Consider the following 12,735-nt stretch of genomic DNA (forward strand, 5'->3'; position numbering starts at 1 on the left):
TTAGTTCATGAAGTGTCAGACACTACAGAAGCCACTTGTTAGCTAAAAGAGGAAGCTTGACAACCACATACACAATCCCTCCATTCTCCAGCAGATAGGACAAATGTGGAAAACCTTTAAAGGGAACCTGTCACCAGAAAACTCATTTTTAGCACCCCCTCCAGTCCCCACAGAGCATAGTACATCCACTGCCAAAGAGTTTTTGTATAAAGAATAGGTTTTACAGAAAAAAAGACATGTTATATAGTACCTTTCAATGCTTGAAAATAGCTGAAACGTCGCACCTTCCAGATTGGGTGAAAAAAACACCTAGCTTTTTCCAGGAGTGCTGCCTCATCTCTTTTATTTCCTTTGGCAATCGTTTGCTTACCTTGAGTCCGGTCAGCGGAGGCATGCACCAACATTGGGACCCTAGTCCCCTCCTTCACTGTGCTGCTCTACCTTCACAGTTGTGCGTACCTTTCAATGCCATGTGCTCTGTGACTAGACACTTGTCCCCTGGGAGTGACTATAGAGGAGCAGTCCCCCCCACACACTTGGCAAACCGCTCCTCCATGTGTTCTTTTTCAAATACCGTATTTTTCGGACTATAGGGTGCACAAAAAAATCCTTTGATTTTCTCTGAAATCAAAGGTGCGCCTTATAGTCCAGTGCACCTTATATATGAATTGTACTGACAGACAACAGTTGTGCACAGGTCTGCCACCTGCTGGTCATTCATCCTTATAATCAGGTGCGCCTTATAATCCGATGCGCCTTATATATCAACCTAGACGTTTTAGCAGGCATTTATTGATGGTGCGCCTATTAATCCAGAGCGCCTTATAGTCCTAAAAATACGGTATATGAATAACGTCCATCACTTGGGAGTGGCTTTAGAGATGCAGGGGGCGTTGCCAAGCCAAGTGACGGGCATTTTCATATATATAAAAGGGACACATGGAGTTGTAGGGGGGAACCACTCCTCTATAGCCACTCCCAGGGGACAAGTGCCTAGTCAAAGAGCACATGGCATTAAAAGATACTATATAACTATATATTTTTTTTCTGTAAAACCTATTTTTTATAAGAAAACTCTTTGGCAGTGTATGTACTGTGCTCTGTTGGGACTGGGGGGGGGGGGGGAGGTGCTTAAATGGGTCTCCTGATGACATTTCCCTTTAACTGTTGTATAGAAATCCAATAGGGCATCTAACACCTTAGTCATGATCTACATACAAAGGTGCTATCATAAAATATAGAAGTAACTCCTTCTTTGTTTGCAATACAAACTACGATAGATTTAGAAAACCATTGGAGGTCCTGTTACAATTCCGAAATAGCTCAATATATATAATATGCAAACAAACTTTTCAGGCAATGTTTCCAGAAAAGTGTGTATATATGTATCGTATTCACAACCAGAAAATTCCAGCCTAGAAAGGTATACGGATGTCATAGAGGGTGTCCGCTGCTCAAGGAAACAGGAGCTGGAAACTAGGAGATAACAAGGAATAAATAGGCACAAATTTTAGAACTATTTATATAGGGAACCTCAACATAACTTGAATGAGGCCGCAATCTTAGGATACTGTAAGGGTATAATTCATACACTAAAGCACCTATTTATTCTGTGATATTAAGTGATAACTTGTACAGATACAGACGCAATGCACATAGGGGGATATTTATCATACGCCAGCGCTCGTGCCCGACGCTGCTACATCAAGAGGCTTCTGCCTCTTGATGTATCGGGCAGGCTGTCAACCATGTGAAAAGTCACCGGTGGAAGCGAGTGAGCAGGCGTGTGGACAGTAACGTCCTGCGCCGGCCCACTCCCAGCCAACCATGCGCTCCGCCGGCCGCGCCCCTTCCCTTCACACCTTACTTTCGTAAAGGTGGCGGAATGGGGCAAGTAACCGCAAGTGCTAGCAATAAACTAGCATTTGCAATTATTTCAGGGTTCAGGTTCTGATAAATATGCCCCATTGTATGTATCCAGTTGCGACTAGACATTATGGTGGATGAACTCCAATGCTGGTTGATAATTTTGCATATAGGTGAATAAAAGCTGCAAGCAAAAAAGTAACAGTAAAACAGGCACTGTCTCTGTCTGGGGCACTCTCATTCCAGTGACTGTCTCTGTCTCTGACTGTCACTTTGTCTATGGAGAGATTTATCAGAAGTGTCTGAGAGCAGAAGTGTTCTAGCTGGCCATGGCAACCAATCAGAGCTCAAGTTTTATTTTCCCACAGCTGTTTATAAAATTACAGCTGATCTCTGATTGGTTTCCATGGCCAACTGGAACAGTTTTACCTCAGACACTTCTGATAAATCTCCCCCTATCTCTGTCTCTATCCATCTTACCTCATACATAAGCATCTTATACCCATTGCCTATAGTAACCAATCATAGCTCAGAGCTCATATTAATGACCTGCTTACGCTTCCACCTGCCATAGCAGCAGCAGACAATGGCTCCTGTATATGGTGGTTTAAAGTGGATTTTGGAAAGTGTGGGGTGCAAATTTCAGCTCAAAACCTGGTCTAAGACGTCCCCTGAGTCACAGGCAGCAACTGTGCAAAATTTGGTGATTGAAAAGGAGACGGTACAGATTCCTTTAGCGGACATACATACATACATACACTCAGCTTTATATTTTAGAATAAGCCTGTCTTCACTCGCTCCAGGCATAAGGGTCCAATGCCAAACCCATAGACACACGGTGCACTTGTAAGGCACTAAACCCTGACAGGCATGTGTTGGTGTTTGGATATATGCTTACAGAACCCTATTATGAACCTGATCGGATTACTCAATCTTATTATATTCATGCCAAAATATTCCCACAGGCTGCAGTGTCTGCCAACTATGTCAAAACTTCTGTATGATAATGAGAAATCTGCATAAACAAGGAAGCAAAAGATATATTGGGATAGAAACTTGTTTGATATTCAATAAGAATTATAGGATTTACCTAATATAGCTAATGACAACTAAAACCAAAAATAATAGCCCAGAGAGGATAGAAGACTTGGATCCAATTAAAAACTTTTGTCAGCTATCCAAAGTAAGGTCAGGGACAGGACTCATCCAATGAGATTTAGCCACGCATAACATGTAGAACACACAGACACTGAAAACCAACATCACTTACAATGAAGGTAATGTGACTCCTCTGCAAGGTGTTTCTAGAGCCAACTAGAGTTTCAGCTCATAGCTGTACTGTGACGCATTGCTTTAACAATTCTTTGAAAGGTGACAAGAAATTGTGTTCTTTTTCAGGTAACCGTACGCATAATGCTGTAGGCTAAGTTGGAATTATCAACAAAAAGTAGGTCACTTCATTTTTGTAATGCGGGATCATTTTGTAAAGGAGTGTCGGAGTCATTTATTTACGCCAGTGAATAGGCACTGAGCTATCCATCATCATTTTCTTTGGTCACAAAAAAAAAAGGAAATCTAAAAGATATAATATTATTAGCAGCATCTCACTGTGTGTAATCATGGATATGCTACCGCTAACATACAAGTGACCTATACTCAGCACCATTATAAACCAACCTTTGGCTGCCGGGGTCTACAAGAGAAGTTCGGAGGTGTGGACAGAGCTGGATTATCGCCCTGCTCTAGACCACTATTCTTTATGTTCAGGAGAGCCTGGATAGATGGTACAATTATAATCCTTCTTTCTACTGTATTGGTGTCCTTGTAACACCAACACGATTGAAAGCTGTGACAGAGCAAGTAGCAATAAATTACTACTTTAATTGCCATGTTTCCACTTTGCAACATATAAGTTGGCTTAGGTTGTTGTTTGGGCACTAGGTCTCCCCATCACCGAACTAGAATATTGCTTTAATGTTTGCAAATGCAAAAGCTAAGGGTGTGGTCACAAGTTGTAGTTACAACTGCTTCACAATCAGTTTTTAGGTGGTTTTAGGTGCAGTTTTGTTAATTTTACAGATGAAAGACAAACTGAACAAGTGAATTTGATTTTAAGGGAGAAACCTGCTTCAAAAATGTCTTTAAGTTAGTTAAATTAACAAAACTGCACCTAAAACCACCTAAAAGCTGATTACAATGCAGTTTTAAATGGGTATTTCCATCTGGGCATTTATATTTAATTGAATTAATTTGCCCTATGTAAACATTTCTTCAATTGGATGTTATTAGAAAACATGTTCCTGTGTGAAGATAATTTCTCATAAATGTTGCCATGTTGTCCCTTAGAAATGAGATGGCTTCCTCGGATACAGCCACCTCTGCTGGAGGGATTGCACAAAGAAACAAAAGGTTTTTGTATATGAAATGTCCAGTAGTTACTGTATATCCTACAGCCGTCCTGTGGTTGAATAGCGCATATCTGGCCACTGCTGCCAAAATGTGAGGCGGTCGTATCCGAGGAAGCCATCTCATTTCTAAGGGACAACATGACTACATTTATGAGAAATTATCTTCACACAGGAACATTTTTTTAATAACATCCAATTGAAGAAATGATATGTTAAATTAAATGTAAATGCCCAGATGGGAATACCCCTTTAACTTAAACATGTGACTGCACCCTGAGTTTTGTCTTTAATGGGAACCTGTTGGAAGAAATTCACCTAATAAGCTGCTTGACAGCAAATTGGTTTTGGTATAAAATCTTCAAGATCAGGTTTCTCTCATGACCCAGGGTGGTGCCATTATCCAGCAATTGTTGATTGTATGAAGCCAGGTAGGCAGAGAGCTCAGCATTGAAGTCAAGCTCTCCCTGTCTCTGAATGTCCCATTTGCAGTAATTGTCGGTCCTATGCCAGGGACATAATATGGCTGCCTTCACATCTTGCTTTGTATACTGTTGACAGACATGATTTTCACTGAAAAGAAAACTCATCAAACCATGTGCTACAGCGTATGCATTCATGTCTATGGACACGACGGATACACAGTGTGCATTTGTTGTCCTGTGCCTCTGTATCCCCTTTTTTTTTTACGTGGTTTGCTGCGTTTTTCATGTCCTTTATAAAAACGTATATGGGGTTTTTTTTTAACATTGGCATCTGTGGACAATGTATGCACAACGTGTTACAGCATATTCATCAATCCGTCACATCTGTTTTTATACCCAAATTTGGTTTTTCAAATTCTTTTTTAAAAATTCATTAAAAATGTTTAAAGGGCACCTGTCATCAGGTCTGTGTCACTAGTCTTGTCACTACTACTGGTTGGAGCAGCTCACAAGGATCCCATCCCAGCCTTTATCTAGTCATTTCATACATTATTCATTGTAAAATCATCTATTTTTTATCATGTAAATGAGGCTGGTCACATGGTCAGAGGCAGTGATGTCACCCCTGTTACCCCTCCCCTCTCCTCCCCCTGCTCATGTCTATGTGTGATGTATAGTAAAGCATTGCTAGTGTGTGTGCTGCATCTGCTGACATGCTGCATCCTCCTAATATACAGGTGAGAGACACAGACATCAGCTACACATGAATCTGACATGTTCTGCTATAACAAGGCTGCCTGGAGCTGCTGTATCTCACACACACATGCACACACAGGCTGCAGGGGGCGTGGCCACCAGCACCAGGAAGCACATCATTATACAGCCTCACATCATTACACAGGCTGTCAGTCAAGCACTGGGGGTGTGGCTGTGCCTCCCACTCATGAATAGAGTGGACAGCTTGAATAAGCTAATGCTTCATTGGACATTTCACAGGTCATTTGCATACAGCTTTAGGACCTCATTGCTTAGGTTTACAGGCATGTAGAGGGACAATGAAGGGATAGAGGCAATGCTCTCTAATGGCAGTTTATGAAAATATATTTAGTTTAGGGGGGTTATTTTGAATGACGGGTTCTCTTTAAGTGTAAAAACGGGTGCAATGAATACCATATCCAAAAAAAGTAGAGTATGATCGGCACTCGGAAATTGCTTAAAACTTGAGGCTTTATTTCATATCCATTAAAAATACGTGTACATTTGCAGGTAGCAGACGACCTACGCGTTTCGAACGTAGACCATGAATAAGAACTGAATATCTACGTTCGAAACGCGTAGGTCGTCTGCTACCTGCAAATGTACACGTATTTTTAATGGATATGAAATAAAGCCTCAAGTTTTAAGCAATTTCCGAGTGCCGATCATACTCTACTTTTTTTGGATATTGAAACCGGTCTCCGACAAGCCGTCTTGGATTCGAGCACCGGGACTATGCAGATACCTCCATTACCTCCCCCAGTCTGGCATACGTGAGTGAGCGGACAGCTCTGTTAACTTATATTTTTCTACAGCAATGAATACCATGTATACGTTAAAAAAAAGTAGATGTATGACAAAAATGTATCAGTTTTTGTAAAGTTTTAGACATATGTGTTGCAGCATAGGTCTAAAGCATACGCCACATGTGGCTTTTTGAACCAGTTTTTGGGCTGTTTTTAAGCAATCCGTTTTTCGCATGCATTTTTTAATGGACTGTTTAAAAACGGGTTCAAAACGCCACATGTGCCGCCGGTCTAACAGATGCTTAAAAACAAAATGTGAGCGCAGCCTGTCTCTCCAGAAGTCTGGGGAACGATGTCAGTCAAAGTAAATGGGATGTTGTGAGGCAGGCGATTGGGAACAGAGCCCAGGCAGAAGATCACAGGAAAAGAAGCAAGTCAAGTGTCGATCGCAGTAGCTATCATTGAGCAGTAATTCCATGCAAATTATGAATGTATTGTGACCACCGATTGGCTATAGTGGTCACATGATTGTTGTTTTGTGAGCAGACATCAGGAAGACCAAAGAGGTGTCAGTGAGGAGATGCAAGTAGTGTCTGATATTATAAAAAATATTCTCAGAGTTTAATAACATATTTAAAGGGGGCCTACCCCGTTCTCCACTGCTTTCTAACTACCAAGACATCCATGCACACCCCTTCACAGTGAATCATAGCATACCTTTATCAGGAGAAATTGATGCTATTATTTTCATTAAAATTACTAACAAGTTTTATGTAAATGAAGAAGTTGATGTATGCTGGGCATTGCCAAGAACTCTGCACTGAATCGTTCCTCTCAACTGCGATCAGATAGGATGGGTGGGGCATTCGAGATCGGTCCACCTGAAGTAATGACAAGCTGTGTACACCGACGGCCGCATTTACATAAACAGGTCATTATTACTTACAAAGTGAAAAATCATCATGAAAATTTGTGAGGCTGGCATTTATCTTACAGATGATTTTAAAGATTACAGAAAAACAAAAGTAACATGTCCTATATATTGCTGGATTAAACACACAAATGCTTGGTACAAATATTAATTTAAATCAATTGTATACCGAATATGGTCTTCATGGTTTATGACGTAAATGCCTGTGACATAAAACTGACCAGAATTTTCTAAAAAATAAAACTCCATTCCTTTTGAGGCCTTGCATCAATGCCACCCCAGCGAGTACAGCAATAGATATTGTCATAATTCCATGTCCTGCACTGCCACGTCCTGCATGCAGAATGAAGTAATACTGGTCATAAAAACTAGTCAAGTAACCAAATGAAAATAATTGTTCCTTATTGTCCACCCTGGAAAGTTCAAAGCAATATTTCTAAAAACAATGGTGGCATGATCTGTAGAGAGTAAACAGAAATAAATCCCTGTGCCAGCCAGTTCTGTACCATATTAGATCAGCACAAGGACTAGAGGCAGTAAAGCTATTGCACTGCACCTGTATAGATCACAGTGATAAGACACTCCCTGGGTTAGATGGAAAGATGTGGAAGATAAAATAAAGTTCTTGGGAAACTCCTTTAATAAAAGTAATACGATCCAGGGAGAATTTTATCTTGTAGCAAATTAAAAGGGTTGTCAGAGATTAAGTAAAAATTACCAGGTGGCCATGTTGGGGGGGAGTGGGGCTGCACAAAATAAATGTGCACTTACCTTCCTCAGCACGCCCGGTGTCCAGCACCGTGGTGCCTCCCTGATACAGCTCAGGGGCAATCGGGAGTTGACGCCGCCGAGGTGCAGTGTGCCTGTAAACAAACAAGGCCACGGCACGGAGAGACCGTGGTGCAGGAAGGAAAGTTCACATTTTTTTGTGCAGCCCCCTGCCATCTGGCAATTTTTAGTTAATCGGGGACAACCCCTTTAATATCCCTTTTTATATACATTTGGAAATATTGGGACAAACTTGGTTTATTGAGCAGTCATTGGATATTCTATTGATGATATCAAGGCCACATATCTAATGTCTGTAGCATATTATCTGTAGCATATTGTTCTTTGTTACATAAACACATAGTAGAAATTAATTAGATTGAATATGAAAACATAATTAACCATAATTAGCTGCTACATAAATGTTAACGATACCACTTAACATTCTATTAGCTATACACCGATACTTGAATTTGGAATTCAATACCTTAGTATAGTAACATGATACTCAATACCAAAATTATACTTTGTCATGAAATAAAAATTGAATTCTTCGGGTATCTACACAAACCAGAATGGTTAGAAGATTTACCCTGTAGTAATAACACAGCCAACTGGTTTCTCATGCAAAAAACGCATCAATTTTTGAGTTTCAAAGGTTGATTTCCACATGAGCTTCCACTCGAATAAGTGAAATGTCATTGTTTTCAGCAATGTGTGTATGGGAGGGTCATACATCCCATACATCTCTATAAACATGTGTAATAATTAAGAGACCTTGTGGGGCATTTATTATTTCAACTCTTTTCGTGATTTTCTAGGTTCCTGACACTTTTTTGGGAGCTTTTTTGTGGCAACACATAAATAGAAGAGCTAAGAGCATTATAAATGTGAAAACAGCTCAGGACCTTTTTGGTTGTGCACCAATTCATTAACCCCTTGCACCACAAGCTAACAGCCCAGTGTAAATTACGGCACATTTCCTGAGCCAAAACACAGATGTTGTGACACTATTAATTAAAGGGGTTATCCGGGTTTAAAAAATGTTTTATGTCCGGGCTGGGGAGGGCTATTTAAACATAATAAACATGTACTTACCTCCTTCGGTGCTGCCGATGTCCCGCGCCGCGGCCCGTCTTCTCCGTGCGCCGGTTTCAGTACAAGGGCGCACAGGGAGCTTCCGGCCGGCCGGAAGCTCCCATGCGCACCATCTCCCAGCGCTTACAACGCTGAGAGATAGGGACGGATGGGAGGAGCCGTCCACAACGCGGACCGGAAGCTCCCTGTGCGCGGCTTCCGTGCCCCTGTTTGTTTACAGGGGCACGGATCGAAGTGACCGCGGCGCGGGATATCGGCGGCGCCGGAGGAGGTAAGTACATGTTTATTATGTTTAACTAGCCCTCCCCAGCCCGGCCATAAAAAAATTTTTAAACCCGGATAACCCCTTTAATGCGCAACCTTGTGTCAGGGGAAACCCAGAAAATCAAGGGAGATTTATAGACTGGTAATGGGACACAATACATCTGCGATGGAATCACTCAATACCACAGATGAGGGGACCCTTGTATTGTACGTTCTAAGTGTCGAGGATTTGATGCATAAATACATAATATTTGCATGTTGTTCACTTGCAGGGGTCACAGATCACACTTCAGATAATGGGCAACTTCCTTGGACCAGGAGGAAGTCCACTGGAAAACGGAAGTCCCCATGGTTAGAGGAGGGTATTCAATGGCTGAAGGTCTGAAAAAGTACGAGAGCGACACAGGGTACAGGATTTTATGCATTTTGTTTTTTCACAGCCATGTTCCAGATTCCTGGAAAACCCCTTTAATACGACACTTTTGAAAAAAAAAAGACAAGACAATTAGAACTTTCAAGAAGAAATAAAATTATATTTACAGTTTAAATTGGGTTATCCATGTTCTACGACAAAGTTTGGAGATGTAATGGGTCATAAAAATGAGAGTCAATGACAACTGCTGTGTTTGTTGTGTTTTAAAAACCATCTTTTTGGATATTTTTGTCTCATTAAAAAAAATTAACAAAAATAAAAAAGAGCAGTGTGCGAATCCTGCCTAAAATTTAAATCAATCAGATGCTCCAAGTATATTCTGTTACATTATTGTTGTTCTGTAGAAAATGCTGAGGTCCCGCAAGTAATGAAGGGAGTGAACTAAACAACTGCCTTCAAATGGCCAGACATCCAACTTATGAATTATTCATTCCTAAAGGAGAAGAGTCAGGACAAACGTTTCCTATGGGGATACAGTAACATATAAGGAAGATTTGCATAGCAGAAGGCTGCCTTAGGTTACATGAGCCTGAAAAAGAGGGAAAGATTTTACAGATAAGCGTCTATAGCTGAATACTCTCAAGTCTCTAGTGACAATTCTCTATCTCCTAATGCAATCTACCCCCTTCTGTGAAAAAAGAAAAGGAACCAAAATTGGTTGAAGCAACAAAAAGGTTTTGTTTGCAAAAATGATTCTCAGTTTCTAAAAGAAAAAAAAAGTGTTGACAAAAAAAAAAAAAAAACCTAAAACCAACCACAATCTTGAGAAGAAAAAAAAAGTTTGCCTCGCGGAGGATAATATTTGTGGAGAATGGGGAGAGGTGGCAGACAATGGTGTTATACACTTGCCCAGCATATAGCAGTGCTGCGAGGAGTCGCACCTCCACCAATCTCATATTCATGACCTATGATTGGCCATAAATATCTGAAGTCAAATCATCTATGGCCAGGTGTATAATCTTCTGACAGTTTGTTTTAAAATAGAGGAAGTCCCCTTTTAATCCCTTTGCCGAGTTAGTCGTAACCGGACTGTGACCTGAACACCACTACACCACTTACCTCTCCTCCCATTGCCACCTCTACAAATAACAAGAGAAATCTTCTGATCATATGATGGGCCAGGCAGTGCTCAAGGAACTGTTGCCCTGCTCCAGGGGGACGAGTCTGTGCGTCGCCGCGATACCAGATGCAGGGAGTCTGTGCATCTTAACAATATATAAAACAGGCTCTCCGTGGTGCTGAAAACTGAATGGTCCAGGACTCAAGGTCTACGATTCACTACATCACCGTCTGACCACATTGCTAGGATGGGACTCTTTGCATCATATTGATCTATGCTTCAAGGATGCCCAATAATGTTTGCATTGTTTAGCAGGGAAAGCAGGTATTCCTTTCATCATTTATCCATATGATGCAAAAAATCCAATCCCTACAGTGTGGTCAGCTCATGAAGATTTATGGGCTGATACACGGACTGTGTGGGGCATCTATCAATTTTGGTGCACGAATCATGATATAATTTATAGTGGGAAGTTACATTGTGGTGCAAAGGGTTAATGAATTGGCACATGACTGAAAAGGTTTAGAAACGTCTCTACATTCAGGTCAAATAGACCAGCTCCATAGATCAGCTTTTTGCAGCTCTGAATGTGCGCCAAAAGATGTGCCAAAAACAGTGCCGGGAAACTAGAAAAAGGAAGAGGAAATTTTGCACCCCAAAAAAGAAAAGGCGTGAGTGTTGGAAAAGGACAAATATTGTGGGGCCGACACTTCATAAATAATCGTTCAGCATATGACACTTTGATAACAACCTGGTGAAGTTTGCGACTATTTGGTGAAGTTTCTTAGAGACGGTTAATAATTCTGATTTATTATCTTTACTTATCGAGAAGAAGTTTAAATTTTTTTATGGTTTTATGGTTATGCACCTTTCATAAATACGGCCCAGTATGTTTTTAAACCTTTGTTCCAGAAGGAACTCACATTTACATCCGTAAATGCCCTAGACCACATGGGATGCAGAAATTGACTTCTTTGTCTACCCTACACCACCATAAATATTCCAATAAACCAATCAACTACCCAAAGGAATTCTGACAAATATTTTAGTCATTGCAGCAAGATTTTTTTTTACAATGGTTCAAAGTGTCCCATTTAAGGACCCAAATGCCTCACTTTCTTGATTACATGCTACCAAATCTTAAATGAGACACTGGATATGAATATCACTGTATTCTTAGATTAAAGGAACTCTACCATTACCAAAAAAATACAGATACTTGCCTGTCCTCCTCTTCATCTTGATCCAGTCCAGAAAAAAGACTTATAAGAAGCAGGCCGGAGCATGGGGACAAGATGTTCGGAGCTTTGGGCACGAATTCACGCCTCTTGCGTGATCCTCGCCGTGTCAATTAGAGAAAACCGGGCCAGAATGAAGAGGAGCGCAGGTATTTATCTGTAGGGTTTTTTAAAAAACTTTTTGGTAATGGTGGATTTACTTTATGAGACGAACATTGCAAGCATTACTGGAGCAATTATTCTAAAGGGACAGCTATGGAGGAGGACACGGACTTCGCTGCACTTCCTCAGACAACCACAACCCATAAACTACTCATTTCATGGTTTCTAAATTCATTATGACCAAAAAAAAAAAACAGTAGCTAAATAAGGACTGAATCGGTCATGACTGCTTATAATGATGAAATTATAAAATTAAAGGAAATCAACCATTATATTTTGCGTGTTATCTGTATCTGGAGCACCCCAGGCTAATTAGCATAATTTGTATAACTCTATGTTGCTGTAATTGCAGTGTATAGAGAGTTATAATATAAGAAGTCCTGAGGAACATAGATCCTCAGGAACTTCTTCGTAGGACATGTAGTAACACTGATGGTAGATGTCCTTTAAAGTTCAAAGGTTTATATTACAAGTCAAAGCAAACAAATCCAGGAAAACCAATGAGCAGCTAGTAAATATTGGCCAGAAATAAGCCATGGTCAGTGATAATCAGACCATGGCTTTTATTACTTTGCAAATACTT

General features: G+C 40.6%; 1 protein-coding gene and 1 long non-coding RNA gene across 2 annotated transcripts in view; one reads left to right on the forward strand and one right to left on the reverse strand.

Moving 5' to 3' along the window:
- Positions 1–12,735, reverse strand: part of MGAT4D (MGAT4 family member D) — an 86,213-nt gene that overhangs the window by 61,287 nt on the left and 12,191 nt on the right. The gene's annotated exons all lie outside the window — the stretch shown is intronic.
- LOC140105144 (uncharacterized) lies at positions 3,108–9,898 on the forward strand. Its single transcript, XR_011850510.1, has 3 exons — positions 3,108–3,143; positions 3,265–3,313; positions 9,532–9,898. It is a non-coding gene; the product is annotated as an uncharacterized lncRNA (long non-coding RNA).

This window comes from Engystomops pustulosus, chromosome 1 (genome assembly GCF_040894005.1).
Source record: "Engystomops pustulosus chromosome 1, aEngPut4.maternal, whole genome shotgun sequence".
NCBI lineage: Eukaryota > Metazoa > Chordata > Amphibia > Anura > Leptodactylidae > Engystomops > Engystomops pustulosus.